At 38.2% G+C, this 25,237-nt stretch overlaps 1 pseudogene; it reads right to left on the bottom strand.

Annotated features, from left to right (window-relative positions):
- Positions 1 to 1,125: 1,125 nt before the first annotated feature.
- On the bottom strand, positions 1,126 to 25,237 carry LOC128208370 (cadherin EGF LAG seven-pass G-type receptor 2-like; annotated as a pseudogene).

The raw sequence follows: 25,237 nt of genomic DNA on the forward strand, positions 1-25,237 counted from the left end.
AATAATATTCGTTTTATGCGTAACTGGTATATAGATAAAACATTGAAAACATCTTTTCATGAAAAAATTAAGCTGCCTTTTGAAGGATGGCTTTCTATAGACGTATCAAACTAGGTGAATATAAACTTGAACCAGAATGAAATAAATAATCTGAGGCTGAATATACTGTAAATACTTTCATGAAAAGAAATTTGCATTAATTGCTTAACGCCATAGAAAGATCAGTTCATCTTTGCAGAGCGTTTTTGGAAAAACAACTTTTATTTACCCTGACTTTTTACAAATGCCTTCAAAACCATCCCCATATATTAAGAGATTAAAATGAATAACTAAGCTGTTTATGTATATTAAACAATTCCATAAATAAACGTATAAAACGTAGAAACTTTTATAAGATGAAAAACAAATTAAACCAAGGACTATTGCATAAGCTCTTAAGTACGCAAACATTGTTTGTTAGATAGATTGACGGTCTGTCCGACCCCATTGGCTGCTTTATGACTTGAATCCTTGATAAACACCCCTAGTTTTATACATTCTATATGATGTTTGTTGTTTGTGGATGCGCGTGATGTTGTTCTGTGTTTCCGACCTTGGACCAGTGCCATTGAACAGGGGTTATGTTTAAGCTTTCGATTACTGGACTTTTTTGCTGTAGTTTTTCGAATAAATATTGACCCCGCCGTAGAGTTACACTACTTAAATTGTGCTTAAATGATATAAGTTATATGGGTGAGAGGAGACTGCAGCTCCCAGTCATTTTCAGATATTAGACGGAACAATCCAGAGTGAAATACAAGAAAGTCGGGTACGATACCCAAGCTCGTTGTACACATTCCTCTTCGTTCTTTAACGTGTTTGTGTAAATCACCTACACACAGTCTACAAATTTTGGTTTAAACCAGTACTGTGTACAGCATTTTCCATTTTAATGCCGAGCGTAAGGCAAAGGGAGCTACTGGTACACTATTTCAACGTCTTTCGGTATGACGGACCGCCCGCCCGCAACTAGTCTATAAGAGCGGTTGTCATCTAATGTCAAATTATGTCCAGTGATTTAAGCATTACTAAGAAACACATAGGTAAAGAAAAGTAATGTTTAAAAGATAAAAGACAAACACATGTTATTTTATATATTTCTAGCAACAACACAAAGTAGCAAAAAAAACACAACAACACATCAACAAAAAAACAATTAGACAAACGTGATAACTAATAATGTCCGTTTACAGAAATAATGTGAGATATATTATTACATTTAGAGCGCATATAACGTGTACTCTTCCAACAAGCATGTGCTGCTTCTTAAGTGATAAAGAATTGTGGAAAGTATCAATATCATAAACATGCAATGTCAGTTCTTCGAAGATGTAGACCAATTTTTAAGAAGTATTTTGAATATTTATTCAGTCTTTTCGATTCGATGCAGGTTTTGGTTGTTCGTCTATGTGTCACTCAGATGCGTTCACTTCTCCAAAACTGGAAACCTGTACGATATATAATACATAATATTCGATACCAATCAAATTGTTCGAAAACATCTTCATTTCAAAAGAGTTATCACTATAAGTAAGCATTTGCATTTTATTTTATTTTTAAATTGAGGTATTTTTATCGTAATATTTAAATATGCATTCCTTACCCTTCGGTGGTGGAGGTTTTCTCACTACAAAAGAAAAAGACATAACATATTACAAACTTGTAGGAATATCTGCATAATTTAAAGAGTGTTAGTGATATGAACCTCTGCAGCCAATTTATAAACCGGTTCCTGTCTTGGTTTGGTCAATGTGAGCCAACATCTTTATTGGTTGGTCAATTTTATCCAATAAATTCTACAACCCAATCCATCTTGTAAATGTACAAACTAGACCTAAGACAGTATGTGGACAACTTATCCAAGTGCCATACAGTGCCTGCTGAACATTCATATACATCTAATGTACGAGTTTTACCATGATTTGTTGGGATAAGTTACAACATCGATTTAGGAGTGTTTAAATTAAGCATATACTAAATGGTCAGTGAAGGCGATATTTTATCTGACCAATTTCATAACGTTTCGGAGAGATAGTAAGTATTATAAATGTATTAACAACATGTTTATTTCTTCATTCAAATTCATAGGTTACCCGGTAAATTCATTGCTACAACGATATAATACCTGGTAAACTCACCTGTCTGTAGAGGTTTCGGAGGCGGGGGTGGTCTTTGAGGAGGAGATGGCCTGTAAGGGGTGAAGATGCGCCGTGGGGAGTACTGGTACCTGTGTAAAGAAGGATAAACTTGAGTTCAGACATAAATGATTGCAGAAAAAAATACAACAATAAACACCATTCTACTTAGGAAACCGTCTCACCTCGTACAGTACAGCAGTTAATCGGCTGCAGTGCTACATTTTTTTTGTTTTTATATCACAACTAATAACTATTTGAAGTACTATCTTGCACTTTCGAAATACCTAGGTCGACAGGGGTTCCTACACAGAGGCGGGCCCGAGCAAAGGTACTTGTAGGTGACAAAAGGCCCCAATATCGCCAGAGCTGCAAGCAACGCCATTGCAATCGAAAACCAAGCGATATTCTTAGTATCCTCGAAAAATGTACGGTATCTGAAAATATGTTTCTATGCTGAAACAATGGATTCAATATTCTAGCTGTAAAATATGGAAGGGTATTGACGCAAAAATTGCATTATGCTTTATGACATTTGTATTATGCTTGATGGCATTCCCGTTCGGGTAATGAACCTTACAATATGCATTATGAAATGTCGTACTGCATGATGGCATTTGTATTCTGCACGTTGACATTACTCTTGTTTAGAGCTATTATATTACAACATTACATACTAACTTCATTTTGTTTAAATGTCTGTGAACATCATTTAATGAATACATCTTTTGTTACAATCTACATAACTTCTTTATTTTATCATAAAGTTCGAAATTTGACGAGACCGAATAGAAATACAAGTACGCACAATGCAACAATCACCAAGCATTGTAGATTAATCCGAATGAAGCAGTGCAATTTAGACAAGCCAAATGACGCAAGCCAAATGAACTAACCATAATGCGGTTGCCAAGAAACAGGCATGACGAAATTTGACAACAGGGGGCGCTGTATGCATATTCATTTGTTTCGGTACATGTCCGGAGTTGAACGAACTATATGTATAGCAGTTATTTCCCTTTGCTCTAAATCGGTCATAGCAATAAGTTGATGTGATTTGTGTATGCTGTATATTTATATTTCGGCTGAATATATTCAACACTTATTTGGGTCGACCAAAGTAAATCCCAGAAAATTCTGCCGATGACAGATGATACAAGGGACAGGATATTGCAGCTTGCTAATAATATTTCGAACTACCGCATGGAAAGTACCTCGTGGAATACTTTGAGACTACACAGTAATGCACCAGTCAATTGTAACCACGCCCCCCTAGGTCCGGGAAAGAGCGGGGAATTTGACTTTCGGTCCAGCCAAGCCCATGCAAGGTCCGCGCCTTGCGGGGACGAACTGCTCGTAAAACCCTCGCCAAATGCCCCCCCGCACCCAAGGGACTCTAGGTAAGGCCCATTCCCCGCTATATTTGGCGGGATGACAAAACAACCGCATTCACCCAGCACCCATCACCCATTCACCTGTGTGCAGCACTGGAAGGTAAGAACACGGCCCATTTCCTGGCTGTCCCCGGTATACCCCCGGATCTGGGGGCCTTGGTTACAATTGACTGGTGCATAATTACAGTTTTGACCCAGCTGTCATATCACGTTGATGTGTCATCCGTTTTGAACAGAGTCAAAGATGCCTTCGACGCTATTACAACGAGTGCTAATGAACACATGTGTCTGACTCATTGTTTGTCTCTAAAATGTTGATTAATATCATTTTGGGTACATATAATGAGATAAACAACACATCTGAAGATATGTAAAGCCGCTGATATTATCTGAACGCTTGTCATGGAAATGGCCGCCTCGTAGGAAATTTTAAAGTGGATTTAATTTGAACACTAATACGGTAGTCCCTAAAATTGTGGTGTTTGTCATTTTGTGATATTTCGAAATGGAATTATATTAACTATACACATAAGTATAAAATCACGTAATAGACGAACCTTTCTGTGTGCAGTGCAGTTTACACGGAAACAGATTGATATTTGGAATTTGCTGTACAGTTTCCGACTTCAGAAAAAAAAAACGAGAATGGGACATTGCAATGTGCATGTTTGTCTAAAGACAATTAAGTTATACCGACATATCGCATACCATTTTAAATGAAATTGACTCCTCTTTTCATGTCACCTATTTAAAAATGGATTGTTTCTATCTTGACATATGAATAAAACTTGACTCTAACGTGAAATCCGGTAAGTTTGAGTTACATACCTTGTTTCTTTCTTGCATTTAAAAGGCATTACGTATCTTCAGATCTCTTCATTATATGTACCCAAAATGATATAAATCAACATTTTAGAGACAAGCAATGAGTCAGACGCCTGTGGGAGAAACCAGAAATCGTGGCTTATTTGCTACAAAGGGAAATAACTCTAAGCGCCTGTACTAGTACAATCGTTGAGTTTCGACATTTTCCGTATCCTTTCGTAAAAAATAACGAGGAAGCGCCATCTGCATGTCTGTTTCGTAATAACATCTTGTGACAAACTTCGAATGCAGCCAGGCAAGAAAGAAGGATCCATGTTTACAAACAAGACATGAAAGAACAAACGTTGCAATGATGAAAAACACATTTCAGATGTACAATTGACAAACCACAGTATGCACGATGCAACCATCTATACGCGATAAATATCACCCAAATTGTAAACACAGGCATGCATTGTTCAACAAAGGAATAATAATAAGGAAGCTTAAAAACATACCATCAGGCAACAAGCAATAAACAGAATTGAACGTACAATGTTAACCGGCGGAATGGAGTGGTCACAAGGCAAACTACAAACGTCATCAAGCATAATGCATTTTTTGCGTCAATACCCTTCCATAGTATAATACTTGATACATGTATTTTTTAATCAGCAGGTACTTCCGATATGCATTTTTCAATATTTGACGCGGTCAAGATGTACTAAATTCATATGAAATACATTTAAAAAAGGGACCATATTAGAAAGTGAATACCGGTTACCTATCTGTGGTAGTCGTTGTACTGGTTGTGGTGCTCTCCGTGATGTAGATGGTGACCAGTGAGGTGGCGACCCGTCCGCCCTGGTCTGTGGCCGTCACAGGCAATGTGTACGAGGTGCTGGAACAGTTGCACGCTGTCGGAATATCCACCACAGTTGTGATCTCCCCCGTCGCCGAGTTCATCTAGATCCAGATTGATATTTTTATTAGCACAAACTGGATCCAAGCGTGGAATTGTTGCTACTACTTGTCTTGTTTAAGTGCACACGTAACGAAATACAAATGGCGAAAGGACAAACGAAAAGCACACACGAAACGCTTGGATTGCAACAAATCTGACCGTACTTGGAATTTTTTCTACAGCATAGTCTTTTTATTGAATTCAACATAGAAACCTTAGTAAGTTGATAAATTCACACTAAAATGCAACATATTCTAGATTTGACAGAGAATTTGTGCAACGTTTTCGGCATTTATACCAAGAAGTAATTCCCGGGGAGCGAGGACGTGTCCATGAAGTACGAGAACTGGCCGAACGTGCCCGAGTCTTCATCAGTGGCGTTTACCGTGCCAACGGAGGTACCGCTGCCCGTGTAAGGCGACATCGTGAATGCGTAGTTCGTGAGGCTGAAGCTCGGTGTGTAGTTATTGGTGTCGTCTGTAAAAAAAGAACTAGTAAAACCTTACATTTCCAATCTCGTTAAAAACAAAAGGGATACGTAGGTATCTCCTGCCGTTTTTCCTATGCCATAACTTACTCCTAAGTAACGGAACACGTATCCCTGGGATGGAATCGAACTACTTTATATTCGAGACCCAGGGGGAAAATACAGTAGTCTTATTGAACGCTGGATTTATATTTTATGGTTCACATTACCAATTTGACGACGTTACTGATAACTACACTGACCGATAGTTATGCTTAGTGTGGTGGTTGCGGTGTTGGATCCCGTGTCCACGGCGATAACCTTGCAGACGACAGACGTGCCGAGTCCAGTGTTGTCCAGACTATATACGGATGTTACAGTCAAAGCGGAGGTTGACGCGCAACTTGACAGCAGGCTGAAATAACTGCCGTAGCACAAGGTAAGATTTATACGGCGTTGATTTTGAAAATATACTTACAGTTTTATGTATGTTTAGACTAAAACAGTGCGTGTCATACAGGTACATTATTTCCTTATCGAATACCAAAGCCGTGTCATACCCATCCGCTGCTCCGCAATCCATAGAACAACTGTAAGTGTCCCCTGGGTCTTCATCGATGGTGGTAAATCCCGGGTTTGTTATCACTGTACCGATCGCCTGCCAAACGAGAGAGGAGGTTTACGTTTTTGCATTCATACATTTGAAGAAGGTACCTAGAATTCTTAATATGCAAATAACTTGATATGTATTTAAGTTTCGGCCAACTCGCCCACTCGCGTACCTTCACATTCGCCCACTCGCCAACACACACTCGCCCGCGCGCGCGCGCGCACGCACACACACACACACACTCGCGCACTCGTCATTATACAACATCAAAGGAGATGGCACATTTTTTTTTGGTTGTCAATAACAGATAAAAATTAGACATTACAATTATTCTTTACTTACCGCGCCATCAGCAGCGTTGGTTCGATAGGTGGCGGAACTCCACACGAGCGGCTCATTCAGGTCGTTTACTGTGATAGTTACAGATGAGGTTGCCGTTTTGATGCCGTCGGAAACTTTCACTTGTATAGGAAACGACGTTTGTGGCAGCGCTTCGTAGTCAATTATAGCTTTAGTTGTGATAACACCAGCTGCAAAAAGGATGTAATGGAATATACTATAAAAACATTAATATTCAAAGATGTTCATCAATTCCCAATGTTAAATTGAAAAATAAAATGTGTCATTCTTACCGGAATGTGTGTTTTAGTAATGTGATTCGTCTGTGCATAAAACTTATTTGGCCATTAACTGACTAAAATGGATGCATTGGAAAGATATTCTAACTAATGTACTGATTATTAATTGACATTTGTTACGCACTTGAAGGGTCTGCCATTTCGAAGTACGATGAGGCTCCTAAAGTAAACGTATGCGTGTCGGCGACATCGGGGTCCGTAAACGATACGGTGAAAATAGACGTTCCGATTGCAATGTTTTCATCAATTGGTACGTCAATGGGCAGGTTTGAGAACGTCGGGGAGCTGTTTATGTCTGAAAAGAAGTAAATAAATTTTGATAGGACTGTGAGCGTTCGTAAGCGATATAAAAACGTATATAGTTACAAGCATTCTAATTAATACGAAATAAACGGAATAGTGTGAGAAAGTGTTTGGGAGTTAAGCCTAGATGTTAACACTATCGTCTGATATCACTTATAAGTTATATCGGAACAAATTGATTAGTGTGCATATACATAGTTCTTTTGTTTTGCATTTATAACTTTAGGCAAAAATGTGTGCCGCTCAAACGCCAAACTAAGTATGTAACAAAGATCAGTATGGCAACCATGGCGGGCCTTAGCAAATTTTAAAAGCAGCTACTCTGTATTGATAAAACGATGGTCGAGTTTTATTGGAAATCGATCGTTAATAAGTCAATAATCGATTGCATACTCTTGGAATCCAATATCGCTGTATTCTATAAAAATTGAAAAAATAATATGATAGAACAATAGTATTAATCATTCCGTATTCAGCTAAAATGTTCATAAGTCTTAGTGAATATGACTTTCAAATAACAAAAAACACAGCATAGTAATTTGCGTTAATGTTCATCATTGTTAAGTACTTGGTAGTTGTTCTTTTATTCCGTTTCATAAACATTTTTTTTCAATAACATAGAAATAGCTTAACCGATTATTTCCTATGATCGATTATGATTTAAGACCGATTTGCAATTCCAAGTAGAGAGGATTAGACGAACTATTGGATGAATATACAATCCTACCTGTCACCACCACCGTCAATGTGCGCGTGACGCCAACGTTCCCTCTGCTGTCCTCTGGCGTGACCAGAATGTCATAACCGTTGGAGTTGGCCTCTGCCATGTCTTGGATAGTCTGAACTTCGCCGGCTAGTTGTGTTATAAAAATAACCTTACGCAAACAAGAATGAAAACGTTCACTTGTCGTGATTGTTGGTAATGATTTAGAATGGTTTGTTAAATTATCAGCTAACAAATAAGATGATTGTTCAGAACTTTGTTAAAGTAAAACCGCAAGAAGTACTGCATATCACACGTGTAGGCAGTGCAACTCGTTAACATTTCAAAAATGTTGTCAATGACAACGTTCAATAACTAGATTGCGGTATAAGTGGATAGTGATGCTTTTCCGCATGTTATTGAGCGGATTTAAGCTCAATCCGTTGCGATATAGGAATGAACGTACTTTATTATTATAGTCGAACACAAATGAAACCCCCTCAAAAAGGTATAAATGTAAACGATTTTACGTAAGGCTGATAATTATATTTAAGTAGACATGTTTTTTTTATGTCCTCCTTTGATGACGAGATTGAACATAGCATTACATACATATATAAACACAATTATAAGTTAGATAATTTTTTTGCATGGAACATGGTTGTATGAATTAATTACGTCTGAAAAGACAATAGAAATTAAACATTAATGTCTGTAAGTAAATACATACATGTATGTTTAAGCATTTATAAGCGTAATATTGTCACGGTTGAATGCTACGTGATTTGTAATGTCCTAAATGTGTTTGAGGAAAACGAATGGTTTTAAAAGTAAATGTGAATATCTTGTAATGACCTTGTACAAAGATGTACGTATATATCGTCGACTGCAAATCAAAAGCGAATCCATAAATTTTCCAGAGTAGAAAGGATTTGAGATATTTTCAATTTTAGATCGGTCTTGTTTGATACAGGCCGTTTCCAAGATGGTACGAAGACTAAGCTTCGTTTTTTGACATTTGTTCTTTTAACAAAGTCAGGCAGTTTGTGAAAATATTAAATAGTTGATTTAACATCGTTCGAACATTTGCTTACTTTTAATGTTTTTGAACGAAAGCGAGGCTTTGAGCATTCAGCTTAAAAATGTTTTGAAAATTTGGATCTAATTAGCAATTAGGCGTAATTTACTGGTTCATCAGTGAGGAACCAAGTTTTGATCAAAGGGAAGTAACTACACTTGATTTTAAAGGAGTTCTTAAAGTTGATATTGGCATTTCTTAGTTTGCAGTGAATGTATCAAATTGATATTTTCACCGCTGTTATATAATTGATAAAATCCATCTTTCGCATTAAAACATGAACGAGGTACATTATAGAAAATAAAATGAGTGGGGTAATAAAACTTGATGGGACACGATACAAATTTACGCACAATCCAGAACGTAGAAGGGACAGCCTGTTGGTGTACATGACCAGGTAAAGGTAATCGTATCATCTGCATCTGGGTCCGTGAAGAGAACTGTAAACACGATGGCACCATTCGTCACAGTTTGAGAAACGTCGATAGATGTTGGTGCTGGAACGTTATTTTAGACGTTTAACTCTAATGTATAAAAAAGATATATAGTGCCTGTAAAAATAAGAAAAAAATGTGTAATGTAATGTAATGTTTTTTTTTTATAGGTATGATTTATTCACCAGTTGCTACCGAGCAGGGTATCATATTATCTGGCTTTTATAATTGCAATTACTGACCCGGTAGGTTGGTGATTGATGGCGGTTGGTTGGCGCTCAGACTGATGATAGTTGTGCCAGTATCGGTGCCGGATGGTTTCCCGTCATCACACGTCACCGTGATGGTGTGCACGGGGTCCGCAGCGGCGTCAAACTGGTGCGTTGGACTTTGAGCAGGTAGGTAGATCTCGTAAACTGGTAAATTCATATAATAAGCTGACTTCGAAGCACTCTTTAAGAAGTCTGTTTTGATCTCTTGTTTGGAAAGCGTATTAATTAATAACATTTAACTAATTTAAAGTGCTTACTGTTAATTTGTAAAAAGATATGCGCCTTGTCAGCATTTACCTGCATTTTTATTAGTTCCAGAGAGGAACCTTGATAAAAAGAACTCAGGCGTGGAGCTTGGACTGACTGTTATCGTTCCAGTGACGTCATCGACGGTGTCTGAGCATGTATACGTCATCACTTGTCTCTCTGAGCCAACTGTCTCTGATTCTGTCTGGCCGGGCACCAGCCCAGTCAGAGTCGGAGGCTAATGCAAAAGTAGAAAGCAATATTATTTTTTTATGAGGATGATTGCATAATTTAGCATACTTATTAAATCGGATATCAAGTTTTAACTTCGGAATGCAACTTCCTTTAAAAAAAATATGGAGGCAAATCTATAATGAGCTTTGAATTCACTATATATAATTAAAAATATTACTAATGCTTAGTTGTTATTTAAAAAGCAATCGTTAAGAGCTTATAATTTAGTAATGAAAACATACCGGCTATCAGAAATAAATACTGCCGATTCCAAAGTCACGCACTATATCTATAACAGGTTATAATTTTGTAGTGACAAGAAACCGACAGAAACAGATAATGCGATTACAAAGACACATACTATATTGATAACTAATACGGGCATGGTCGATATGGTAGGGGTTCCACACGAGTCCGTGGCGGTGAAGGTCAAGTTCTGTGTAGTTGCTGACACGTCGGAGATAGGGAAGTTTGTATCAGCGGTTAAAGACACGGAAGCTAGAAATATAATTACGTTCAGTGCCAGTGTGGCTTGTTCCGCATTTTAACGTTCAGTTACTCTACATAAGTATATTAATAAACACACCAAAATATAAGACACGTTTTCTTTCAAATTAAATATAAAAGAGTCTTGTTAAGAAAGATATATTTTGAATAAGATGGGAAGTTAACTAATTTTTGTGTTCGTGCTTTTAATGATACTGATAGTCAGTCGTATCTCATACTAACCTGTTCCATCCCCGTGATCAACCATTGTAAAGTAATTATTTGCCGCCATGGTGATAGTGATGGTGTCTGCAACGTCTAAATCAGTGAACGTCATTGTACCGATACTTGTTCCCGCGGCCGTCGTGTCGGGGATGTTTTGGTTTCCGGCGTCGTATGTCACGGCCTGGGCTGTTGGCGCATTTGCTGAAGAAATACATTCCTGAACAATATAAACCATTCAAATTATTCCTTACCAAACAGTGAATTATCCTGAGTCCTTATAATTCATTAAATCAACACAGCATGCAAACGATTTATGGTTATTTGAGATTGTGCGAATATATGTTATAACGATTGCTTTCTTCTTTTAAGAATTTAACATTTCAGATTCAGAACAGGTGTTCTTACGGGTGGTTTGCTCAACATTGATCGCGAAGCGGCGTTTTGTCAGAGGAGATCCAGTGCCACCGGAAAAATCGTGAGTTCCCCCAGCGCTGGTGGTAGGAGCGCCGTTGACAATAATCGTGTCCGGAACGTTACCGTCATTCTGGGAAGGGATTATATCGGTTCCCGACGTATACCTATGAGAGAGGATTAAGGAAAAAGAAGTTGTTATCCTGCCTTGGTCAATCTTTGAACTAACAAATAAAAATGTGAATTGGATACAACCTTCTACTGAAATCCATCTATATGTTGATAATTTTGATAAACTAGATAGTACATTGGAAACTACAGGGACAAGTCCCATACTACACGTGAAAGCTATGCAATTATATGCATTTCACCGAAATCAACAATTTCTTCTTCCAAAGGTTTGTGGAAACGAGGTGTGGAGCATAAGTAGAACGACTCATTTGTTTATAAGTATTCTTTTGCTGGCGAAATAATTTCTGATATACGCCATGCAAGGTTCAGAAATTCATGCAGTAAGCCTAATGCACATCTCATATAAATGGTCTTCCTCGTAATCCTGATTGTGGTTGCGGACAGGCAAGGAACATGTTTTAGATGTGATAGTGAAATCAAATCCTACAAAATACACGATAGTCGAATACGACATTTCTCATAAAAACACAGTACTAAATTATATACATATACGTTTCATGACGTCAGTCTAACACCGTGCAATGATGTGACGTCATGTGATATATAGGCGATATTATGATAGGACTCTTTTCTGGGGACCTGTATCACGTCGAGTTCGTCGTGTACTGGCCACCAGAAAGGTGTTTTATCGTAATATTCCATTTATTATATACCTGCCTATTTAATTATTCCTGTTTATTTTTCGGTTTAAATTTACCGCCATCTGTCAAATGCGCGTATTTCCTGTAGACGTAACGCGGCCATTTTTAACTAAGTTAATATTCGTGGGATATATTTCTTTCGATGACGCGAATTCGCCTTTCTTTGTATTGGCGAGCTGCTTATATTTTTATGATAATAAACATGGATAACATGGATAATGTTACTTCGAAATGGCAAACAACTAGTCCACTGAAGTAGCTGTCTAGATAGATTGTAAGTGTTGTCTGCTTCGTGCTTATCCTCATGGTTGTTTGAAGAACATGAGAACCATGTTCCTGAATATTTACATGCTTCAGGAGCGAGAGTAAAGTTAGATACTTTAATGTTTTTAAAAGATGACAGGTTTTACCAGGTTTTTTTTTGGTCACGCTATTTTTAGCAACGCGAAAGTAGTTCTGAGATTACACACGGTACTTGCATGATACGGAATCCGAAAACGACAGTATCATGATACGGATTTTTCAATACGGCGTGCTGTATTTTCACTGTTGGATATGGAAAAGGAATTTGACAGGCCGTATTGCTATGGGGTGGAATACAAACTACCGTATTTGCGTTATATACTGCATGTGGATTTATGATGGGGGAAAAATAAAAGATATTTTATTTGGAACAGAAATAAAACAAAATAAGAGAACATCTTGCCATTTTTATGAAAATATAACCATTTTCGTCCTTAAACCTTATATTATTGGTCAAGGATGTTAGTACAATGCATGTACATGTTTTTCTTTGAAATTAAACAATTATCTTTTCCATATTTAAGTATAAACTTCTTTATATACATTGCATTAACGTTTTATTATAAATGCATACGATATTACCTGGAAAAACTGAAACTAATTTTGTTGTAATTTGTAGCCGACACATTTGTCTTTGTGCACATATCTGTATGTTTATGAATAGATGTTTACAAAACATATTATTAAATCAAATATGAAACCCACATCAATGCATGGTAGAATAGTAAATAAAGGAAATTTCGTATCCACATAATGTATTTTCAATGCAATCGCAGAGTCTGTACTACTGACGGAGCTGCAGAATAGTAATAGTATATCGAAACTTGTATCTGATTTAAGAGTTTGTTACCTTTAGAAATTATAAGCAGAGTGATATGAATAAAGGAAGAAAGGTAAATACTGTTATATCAGAGAAAACGAGAATTGATGGATAAAAATCCTGGATAATGTGATATATACAAAGCATATCGTCAAACGTTTTATAAACATTATGCTGTGTCGACTTTCTGAGTCTGACCAATTATGAATAAATCAATAGTACAGTTAAACACGTTAAATTACCAGCCGATGCAGTCATTTTCTTTCACTTGGAATGATGCTGCAGCTGACTGTAACTCTGAAAAAAGTAATAGACATATAACACCAAAACAGGTTACCCCCACCTACAGTACAATTGAATGTGATTATACAGTTCGAAAAGATTTCCTTTGCAAATAATCTATACGTTTATCTTCATTAATGAATACAGTTAAATATAGAACGCTAGTGGAGAGCACCGTCAATTCTACCAATCCACACGTTCATACACTGCTCAATTATGTCCGAACTATTTAAAGCCCATGATATGAAAATATATATTATTTTGGCCGAAAAAAAGGCTGATTACTTAAAAATATTACACGACCTGTCCCGCGACTTTATATTCTAACAATGAAAGTGAGCGCCAAATAAAAGAAATTAAGCGTAAAATTACCGAAAAGAAATTAAAGATACTAACGGTACTAGAGTTAACTCCCTTATCATTAAGATTTTTAAAGCAAAAAAATCAAATCACCATACAAAGCAGAACAAACTAAAACACATATACCCGTTTACTGTTTACGCTCGTGTCTCCGCAGATCGGATCGCCGGCCGGGTGAAACCCGTAATGGTGAATTTGCATATACTCCAGGGTCGGCACACATCGTCCTCGGCACCCTTGCGTATCATAACCTATATGATTTATGACATACAGGTACTGATACGCTGGGGTGCCGAGGATGGCACCCATGTATGCTATTTCTACCATACTTTTTAGATTAAAAATAACTTCAACTAGGGCGATATCGTCTGCAAAAGCGGGATTGCTTGAATTTAATGACATGACCTTTGTCCTTAGTTTGAAAGCTTCTGTTTCATCAAGCGGTTAAAGACACGACTCCACCTTGACGCACACTTCCAAAAACCTCTTTCTCCCACCTCAGATAAGTAGATCCATTAATTTAACCATGCTAGAAATTCTTATCTTGCCCACGGGCGAAGATAAAATGCCCGTATGGAACTTCTTTTAATGGTCACCACATTGTAATTACCTCTCTTGTTGAAGACTGTCGTCTGTAGCGCATCATGGAAATCTTGTCTGGTGGCAATATTTAGAACGCTATTTAATTATTTCTCACTTCAAATGTTACCAGAAAACAGTTTTCACACACCTTTCAAGAAGCTGGTTCGCTTCACTCTTCTTAGAACTATTTAAAGACTGATCAGACCATTTACATACCCTGAATCACTGCGCGAATATTCATGACAACCAAGAATCATCGCATATCCGTACGCAATTATTTTTACAAAGCACAAAAGAGTTCCAGCAAAAAATACATTTTTACTTAATTTGGTTTAACTGAGGTGGGAGAAAAAGCATCTACCATAGCCGCTCGTGTAACATAGGTTCATCCCGACCCTCGCGCAGGGTGTTTTGCGGAAACTCGGTTAACCTCGTTTCCGCAAAACACTCTACGCTCGGGTCGGAATGAACCTATCTTACACTCTCGCCCATGGAAGATACTTATAATCTCATCAGAAGTGTGATCACAAACTCTGGCTATGTCGGCCCTTTGTCCTTGGTGGACACTATGGGAAGTATCTTGCTCTCATAGAAAAATACTGAATTAAAGTTCTTTATTCAATGAAAATGCAAATGCAGTGTAAAATTTCCAATTCGCAAATAAAAATTATTGTGTAACGTTCGTTAATAGACATTAAAAAGCCTTACTTTGCGCTTAATTCAATGAACTTGTTAATGTTACTGCTTTAGTATATCTCAAAAGGCCACCTACTTCACGTCGCTGATAGGCAGCTTACTTCACGTACGTTTAAAAAAGAACAGCTAGCACATATGAGATTATGATTACATTGTGAATAACAAAAAGAAGTATGGTGCTTTTACGGCTAAATATTGAGCAAATAACGAAATACCTAATTATCAATCAATTTTACTTATTTCGGTTGCAGTGTGACTGACGCTGCCGACCAATGTGTAAGTAGACCCCGACAAGGGCCTCCAGATCTGTAGAACGACGGTTCCGGTGGCAGACGCGAAAAAGTTGAACCTTGCAGTGCTTCCGCAGCAGCCAAACCCGTAGTTTCCGGGGGTTCCACAGACAAGATAGGCAGTGTCTGTAAACGTAAAAAGTGTAGAAAACACGTCCTGAAATTATGTGAAGGTTATAAAAAAGTTTAATTTATTCTAATAAAGATTCTAAGACTATGACTTTTGCAAGCGCAAAGAATCTAAATTTGTCACCATGGATACGGTGTATTCATCTAAAAATAACATTTTCCGGGGCCCTTCAGTCGATTGCCTTTCGATAAGTCTGCTTTATTCTTTTTTGTTGCGGCTTGACTAGTATTATTTACTTTACTAAAAGGGGTACCTGTCCTGGTTTCGACAACAGTATTTGTCGGGTTTTGATCCCCGACGGTCAACTGTCCTGTACAGGAAGCTGAAAATAATTATCAAACAACAACAGTTCTTGTTTACTTAAACAAATATAATGAAAAGGTATAATTCATTGATACAAACAAAATAAAGCATACAAGGAAACAAAAACATTATTTTAAAATAAAAATTATTGTGTTCAATTGCTATTTTATTCATTGCTACGGTGATATTAGTGTGACAATTGTTTTGTTGTTTATTCCAGTGATTTGATTTTATTACCTTATAGCAAATTCCATTCGATAAAAATATTGTAGATACGATTCCTTAATTCGTTTTCATAATTTCTTATAACCATAAAAAACTTTATTTTTCATTCCAGTCATAGCAAATAATTAGTTTCATATTTATTAAACGCTGTTATTTCAGAATGACGAAAACCGTTCCCTAAAAACGAATGATTTTTTTGTAATAACAAAATGCTTGTTTTATTATTACGAATTGCTGAGAAGTATTACGGCCACACAAAATGCACATCGTTATGTATTTTACTTTTCCGTACAACACCAACCTGATCGTACAGCAGTTATCACAAAACTTTGAAAACACCATGCAAGAAACAAACCACTCAACATTATTTCTTCGTTGTTAATCCGAACGACGGTTATTTGAAGTAAAATGCCTTTATGAACATTTCACAAGAAAGCAGAGCTACTATTCAAATAGTTCGAATCGCTCTATCCGTATAAATGAATACGAATAAATGCCTGTTTGTTATAAGCATTCAACAGATTGTTAATCATATTGGTAAAATGAGTAGAACAACATTTCATTTTGATGCAGATCAATTTTGTACAATTTAGTCCCATGCCGAGTTTAAAACACAGAGCTTCTTTAAAATGTGTTTTGGTTAAACAATTCTACTCGGACAAGTCCTGTAGCTGGTCATATGAGTTCAACTCGGGTAAGACCAGTAGCTGGTTATATAAATACAACTCTGACAAGACCAATAGCTGGTTATACGAATTCAACTAGGAAATGCTGTTGCTGGTTATATGAATTCAGCTAGGAAGAGCACAGTTGCTGGTTAGATGAATTCAACTAGGAAGAGCACAGTTGCTGGTTATATGAATTCAACTAGGAAGAGCACAGTTGCTGGTTATATGAATTCAGCTAGGAAGAGCACAGTTGCTGGTTAGATGAATTCAGCTAGGAAGAGCACAGTTGCTGGTTAGATGAATTCAGCTAGGAAGAGCACAGTTGCTGGTTATATGAATTCAACTAGGAAGAGCACAGTTGCTGGTTAGATGAATTCAACTAGGAATAGCACAGTTGCTGGTTAGATGAATTCAACTAGGAAGAGCACAGTTGCTGGTTATATGAATTCAACTAGGAAGAGCACAGTTGCTAGTTGTATGAATTCAACTAGGAATAGCACAGTTGCTGGTTAGATGAATTCAACTAGGAAGAGCACAGTTGCTAGTTGTATGAATTCAACTAGGAATAGCACAGTTGCTGGTTAGATGAATTCAACTAGGAAGAGCACAGTTGCTGGTTATATGAATTCAACTAGGAAGAGCACAGTTGCTAGTTATATGAATTCAACTAGGAAGAGCACAGTTGCTAGTTGTATAAATTCAACTAGGAAGAGCACAGTTGCTAGTTGTATGAATTCAACTAGGAAAAGCACAGTTGCTGGTTATATGAATTCAGCTAGGAAGAGCACAGTTGCTGGTTAGATGAATTCAACTAGGAAGAGCACAGTTGCTGGTTATATGAATTCAACTAGGAAGAGCACAGTTGCTAGTTGTATGAATTCAACTAGGAATAGCACAGTTGCTGGTTAGATGAATTCAACTAGGAAGAGCACAGTTGCTAGTTGTATGAATTCAACTAGGAATAGCACAGTTGCTGGTTAGATGAATTCAACTAGGAAGAGCACAGTTGCTGGTTATATGAATTCAACTAGGAAGAGCACAGTTGCTAGTTATATGAATTCAACTAGGAAGAGCACAGTTGCTAGTTGTATAAATTCAACTAGGAAGAGCACAGTTGCTAGTTGTATGAATTCAACTAGGAAAAGCACAGTTGCTGGTTATATGAATTCAACTAGGAAGAGCACAGTTGCTAGTTGTATAAATTCAACTAGGAATAGCACAGTTGATGGTTATATGAATTCAACTAGGAAGAGCACAGTTGCTGGTTATATGAATTCAACTAGGAAGAGCACAGTTGCTAGTTGTATGAATCCAACTAGGAAGAGCACAGTTGCTAGTTGTATGAATCCAACTAGGAAGAGCACAGTTGCTGGTTATATGAATTCAACTAGGAAGAGCACAGTTGCTAGTTATATGAATTCAGCTAGGAAGAGCACAGTTGCTAGTTGTATAAATTCAAATAGGAAGAGCACAGTTGGCGGTTTTATGAATTCAACTAGGAAGAGCACAGTTGCTGGTTATATGAATTCAACTAGGAAGAGCACAGTTGGCGGTTTTATGAATTCAACTAGGAAGAGCACAGTTGCTGGTTATATGAATTCAACTAGGAAGAGCACAGTAGCTGGTTATATGAATTCAGCTACGAAGAACACAGTTGCTGGTTAGATGAATTCAACTAGGAAGAGCACAGTAGCTGGTTATATGAATTCAACTAGGAAGAGCACAGTTGCTGGTTATATGAATTCAACTAGGAAGAGCACAGTTGCTGGTTATGTAAATTCAACTAGGAAGAGCACAGTTGCTAGTTTTATAAATTCAGCTAGGAAGAGCAAAGTTGCTGGTTATATGATTTCAACTAGGAAGAGCACAGTTGCTGGTTATATGAATTCAACTAGGAAGAGCACAGTAGCTGGTTATATGAATTCAACTAGGAAGAGCACAGTTGCTGGTTATATGAATTCAACGAGGAAGAGCACAAATGCCGGTTATATAAATTCAACTAGGAAGAGCACAGTAGCTGGTTATATGAATTCAACTGGGAAGAACACAGTTGCTGGTTATATGAATTCAACGAGGAAGAGCACAAATGCCGGTTATATAAATTCAACTAGGAAGAGCACAGTAGCTGGTTATATGAATTCAACTGGGAAGAGCACAATTGCTGGTTATATGAATTCAACTAGGAAGAGCACATTTCTGGTTATTTGAAAACAACTCTGGCAAGCCCAGTAGCTGGTTATACGAATACTACCCAGACAAGCCCAGTCGCTAGTTGTATGAATACAACTCGGATAAGTCCAGTTGCTAGTTATATAAATACAACCCGGACAAGTCAAGTAGCAGGTTGTATGAAAACAACTCGGACAAGTCAAGTAGCAGGTTATATGAAAACAACTCGGACATGTCAAGAAGCTGGTTTTATAAGTTCTACTCAGAAAAGTCAATAAGCTGGTTATATGAATACTACTAGAACAAGTCAAGGAGCTGGTGATATAGATACTGCTGGGACCAGTCAAGAGGCTGGATACGTGAATACTACTGGAATAATTCAAGATCATGTAGCTGATTATACGGATCCTTCTCGGACATGTCCAGTATTGAAACAACATTTACGATGACCATGTTTAAAGTCACAATTTCAAAGACCAGCTGACACTTCAGGAGAGCAACAACTTACACAACCCACATACGTATTTTAGAAGACCTTCTAAACATGTATTTGCAAATTGTGTGGGTTACTTTCTTTGTAGTTTCAGTAAATCATATGCTCACAAGTTGTTTAAACTAGTTCATGCTGTTAGAAGAGCTAACATACACACTTTAATTAAAACAACGTTGTATAAACCTTACAGCGTACCAGCTGCGAACAAGTAAGGTTTCAGTATTTTGGGTGTGGGGATGGGGGGGGGGGGGGGGTGCACAATGCTTTATATCGGCTCCTTGGTTAATAGAGGTTGTATTGCACTGTTTGGATATTATAGGATCCACTGCAGGTGGGTTCAAGTGCGCCATTACATGATATATTAAGCGAATCCTAACTTCTAGTAACCTTTGTTTTATTAAGTTATCATTATTGCCGTCATTACATAAACTTTGATAATACACGTACACAATAAAATTGAAATGAAATCGAATATATCTTTCAATTCTTCGTCTTTAAACTGTTCGATTACTATTCAGAAATCTTTATAGTGTTCGTGTTTAAGGTTAATGGGAATTCATTGCAGTATTCTGTTGAAAGGTTTATCATCATAATTACGTTTTTATGTAATTACATTAACTATTCAGATATAGAAATCAAACACAGAGAGTTAAGAAAAATACATTCAAAGTATGCCATACAATGAATAGAACTGTTTGAAGAATGCTGTCCATTTAGAATCAGTTGTTGTGGACATATAAAAGGACCATTATGCGTAAGTGAAACCATATATCTTGGGCTATAAACACACATAATAATTAACCATCACTTGACAAGATATCAATACATTTACAAATATAATTGATATAAAGGATCTTCAATACGGACGTTAACAAAACGAAATGGAAAACAAACATCCACGATCATTTTGAAGACTGAAAGGCCCGTACACACTCATTTTCCACAGTTGCTATAATTAAAACAAACGTACGAGGATGTTCTTCTCTCATCAAACATTTGCCAATTCTCTTACAGACCTTACGCTTGAACGAAAAATCGTAAGCAGTAGTAACAATGCCGCGCGGCAAGTCGAGGAAAATTGTCGGTAATAGACATTTGTATCACCCGTTGTTTCAATTCCACGAAGGAATGCACTACGAGTCAAAGAATGGAACAATCGAAGGAAAAGTTGCAGCATATTCATAAAGAGAATGATATTATACACACTCTAGTGCCAAACGTTCTACTATAACCATGTCGAATACGAATAGGTTGTGTTTCCCTTCGTATGGGTCTAATGCCTATGTGTGCTCCCACGTTAGACGACCATGTTTTGTCTACAACATCTCATGTAACCAGTAAATTAGGTCTAAATAAAAATTTCATATTGAATAGAAGTTGCTTAAATTTGAAGAAAAAAGCTTGGACATAAATACAACTTACCGTTTATTAGCGTACTCCTAATGTTCAAAGCTGATTTCTCGAACATTTGCTTTCGTACGAAAACGCTCAAACATAAATTCGATGTTATATCATATATTCATTTTTTTTTAAACTGTCTAACATTCGTAAGCAAAATATTTCGGAAAAGTTCACATAACAATAGACTCAATAACTGATTAACTAAAATACCCCTTTAGACTTCTAAATTCTAAGTATGTCAACAAAGAGCGTGGTTAGAAAACGACCCGTCTTCAAGCAAATCAGACTGATCTTTTGACTTGTTAATTAATGATTCAGTGCAACATTTGGTTCATTGAGGTTTCAGTTTTCCACTTGGTGTTAACTGATGATCCTGTGCCCAACGTGTGTTGTTGTTATGAGGTTCACATGTCCCCCTATTGGTGTGTATTGATGTTCCAGTGCTTCTCTGGGTGGGTGTTCATTGATGTTCCAGTGCAGCATTTGCGAGTGGTATATTGACATTGAACCAATTATGGGTGTTTTATTGAAGTTCATTGTCCCTCCTGTTGTTATCTGATGATCGAGTGAACCATTTGTGGGTAGTTTAATGAAGGTTTAGTGTTCTTATTGGTGTTAACTGATAATGTAATGACTAATGTACCATTCGTGGGTGATTTATTGAGGTTAACGCGTCCTTCTTGGTATTAACTAATGATCCGGTGCACCATTTGTAGTTGGTTTATTGAGGTTTAAAGTGCCCCTCTTGGTGTTATCTAATAATTCAGTGCACCAACTGTTGTTGGTTAATAGAAGTTCCAGTGCCCCTCTTGGTGTTATCTAATAATCCAGTGCACAAACTGCTGTTGGTTAATTGAGGTTCCAGTGCCCCTCTTGGTGTTATCTAATAATCCAGAACCCCATTTGTGGTTGGTTTATTGAGGTTCCAGTGCCCCTCTTCGTGTTATCTAATAATCCAGTGCACCAACTGTTGTTGGTTTATTGAGGTTCCAGTGCCCCCTTGGCGTTATCTATTAATCCAGTGCACCAACTAATGTTGGTTAATTGAAGTTACAGTGCCCCTCTTGGTGTTATCTAATAATCCAGTGCACCAACTGTTGTTTGTTAATTGAGGTTCCAGTGCCCCTCTTAATGTTATCTAAAGATCCGGTGCCCCATTTCTGGTTGGTTTATTGAGGTTCCAATGCCCCTCTTGGTGTTATCTAATGATCCAGAACCCCATTTGTGGTTGGTTTATTGAGGTTCCAGTGCCCCTCTTAATGTTATCTCATGATCCAGAACCCCATTTGTGGTTGGTTTATTGAGGTTCCAGTGTCCCTCTTAATGTTATCTAATGATCCGGTGCCCCATTTGTGGTTGGTTTATTGAGGTTCCAGTGCCCCTCTTGGTGTTATCTGATGATCCGGTGTTTCATTTGTGGTTGGTTTATTGAGGTTCCAGTGCCCCTCTTGGTGTTATCTAATGATCCTGAACACCATTTGTTGTTTGCTTATTGAGGTTTCAGTACCCCTTTTGGTATTAACTAATAACCCAGTACACCAACTGGTGTTGGTTTATTGAGGTTCCAGTGCCCCTCTTGGTGTTATTTTATCATCCAGAACCCCATTTATGGTTGGTTTATTGAGGTCCCAGTGCCCCTCTTGGTGTTATCTAATGATCCAGAACCTCATTTGTTGTTGGTTTATTGAGGTTTCATTGTCCCTTTTGGTATTAACTAATACATAATAATCCAGTGCACCAACTGCTGTTGGTTTTTTGAGGTTTCAGTGTCCCTTTTGGTATTAACTAATAATCCAGTACACCAACTGTTTATTGAGGCTCCAGTGCCACTCTTTGTTTTATTTAAAGATCCAGAACCCCATTTGTGGTTGGTTTATTGAGGTTCCAGTGCCCCTCTTGCTGTTATCTTATGATCCAGAACCCCATTTGTGGTTGGTTTATTGAGGTTCCAGTGTCCATCTTGCTGTTACATTATGAACCAGAACCCCATTTGTGGTTGGTTTATTGAGGTCTTGCTGTCACTAATGATCCAGTGCACAATTTGTTGTTGGTGAATTGAGGCTCTTGTGCCCCTCTTGGTCTAAACTAATAACTCAGTGCACAATTTGGTAGTGATTTATTCTTATTAGTGTGCCCCTATTTGACTTAATGATCCATTACACCATTTGTTGATGATTTATCGAGGTTCCAGAGCTTTTTGTGGTTTAAACTAACGAGTCAGTGCACCACTTATAGTGTTCAATGGGCGTTCCAATGACAGTGCCCGACCGGATGTCTATGGATATTTCTATGTACCATGTATGGCTGGTTGGATGAGGTTCCATGTGGTGGTTGGTTGTAGTGTCGTTTATGGTGTATACGTATGATTATGTGTTTATTATTTGTACAAATGTAGTTTATTTAGGCTCCAATATTCCACATGCTGTAAATGGATGATCAATTGCTCCATTTGTGGGTGGTTTATTGAGGGTGCAACAACCCACTTGGTGTAAATGGATGATCCAGTGATCCATTTGTAGGTGGTTTAATGAGGTTCCAATGTTCCACCTGGTGTAAATGGATGATCCAGTGCTCTATTTGTGGGTGGTTTTGTGAGGCTGGAGCGTTCCACTTGGTGTAAATGGATGATCCAGTGCTCCATTTATAGGTGGTTTATTGTGGCTGCAGCGTTCCACTTGGTGTTAACGGGTGATCCAGTGATCCATTTGTGGTTAGTTTTGTGACGTTTCAATGTTCCACTTGGTGTTAACGGGTGATCCAGTGCTCCATTTGAGGGTGGTTTTGTAAGAATGCAGCGTTCCACTTGGTGTTAACGGGTGATCCAGTGCTCCATTTGTGGGTGGTTTTGTGTCGATTCAATGTTCCACTTGGTGTTAACGTGTGATCCAGTGCTACATTTGTGGGTGGTTTTGTGAGGCTGCAGCGTTCCACTTGGTGTTAACGGGTGATCCAGTGCTCCATTTGTGGGTGGTTTTGTGTCGTTTCAATGTTCCACTTGGTTTTAACGGGTGATCCAGTGCCCCATTTGTGGGTGGTTTTGTAACGCTGCAGCGTTCCACTTGGTGTTAACGGGTGATCCAGTGCTCCATTTGTGGGTGGTTTTGTGTCGTTTCAATGTTCCACTTGGTGTTAACGGGTGATCCAGTGCTCCATTTGTGGGTGGTTTTGTGAGGCTGCAGCGTTCCACTTGGTGTTAACGGGTGATCCAGTGCTCCATTTGTGGGTGGTTTTGTGTCGTTTCAATGTTCCACTTGGTGTTAACGGGTGATCCAGTGCTCCATTTGTGGGTGGTTTAGTAACGCTGCAGCGTTCCACTTGGTGTTAACGGGTGATCCAGTGCTCCATTTGTGTGTGGTTTTGTGTCGTTTCAATGTTCCACTTGGTGTTAACGTGTGATCCAGTGCTCCATTTGTGGGTGGTTTTGTGAGGCTGCAGCGTTCCACTTGGTGTTAACGGGTGATCCAGTGCTCCATTTGTGGGTGGTTTTGTGTCGTTTCAATGTTCCACTTGGTGTTAACGGGTGATCCAGTGCTCCATTTGTGGGTGGTTTTGTAACGCTGCAGCGTTCCACTTGGTGTTAACGGGTGATCCAGTGCTCCATTTGTGGGTGGTTTTGTGTCGTTTCAATGTTCCACTTGGTGTTAACGTGTGATCCAGTGCTCCATTTGTGGGTGGTTTTGTGAGGCTGCAGCGTTCCACTTGGTGTTAACGGGTGATCCAGTGCTATATTTGTGGGCGGTTTTGTGTCGTTTCAATGTTCCACTTGGTGTTAACGGGTGATCCAGTGCTCCATTTGTGGGTGGTTTAGTAACACTGCAGCGTTCCACTTGGTGTTAACGGGTGATCCAGTGCTCCATTTGTGGGTGGTTTTGTGTCGTTTCAATGTTCCACTTGGTGTTAACGTGTGATCCAGTGCTCCATTTGTGTGTGGTTTTGTGAGGCTGCAGCGTTCCACTTGGTATTAACGGGTGATCCAGTGCTCCATTTGTGTGTGGTTTTGTGACGTTTCAATGTTTCACTTGGTGTTAACGGGTGATCCAGTGCTCCATTTGTAGGTGGTTTAGTGAGGTTCCAGCAACCCGCTTGCTGTAAATGGATGATACAGTGTTCCATTTGTGGGTGTTTTGTGAGGCTGCAGAAACCCACTTGGTGTAAATGGATGGTCCAGTGTTCCATTTGTGATTGGTTTATTGAGGCTACAGCGTTCCACTTCGTGTAAATGGATGATCCAGTGCTCCAT

Source organism: Mya arenaria, chromosome 11 (genome assembly GCF_026914265.1).
Source record: "Mya arenaria isolate MELC-2E11 chromosome 11, ASM2691426v1".
NCBI lineage: Eukaryota > Metazoa > Mollusca > Bivalvia > Myida > Myidae > Mya > Mya arenaria.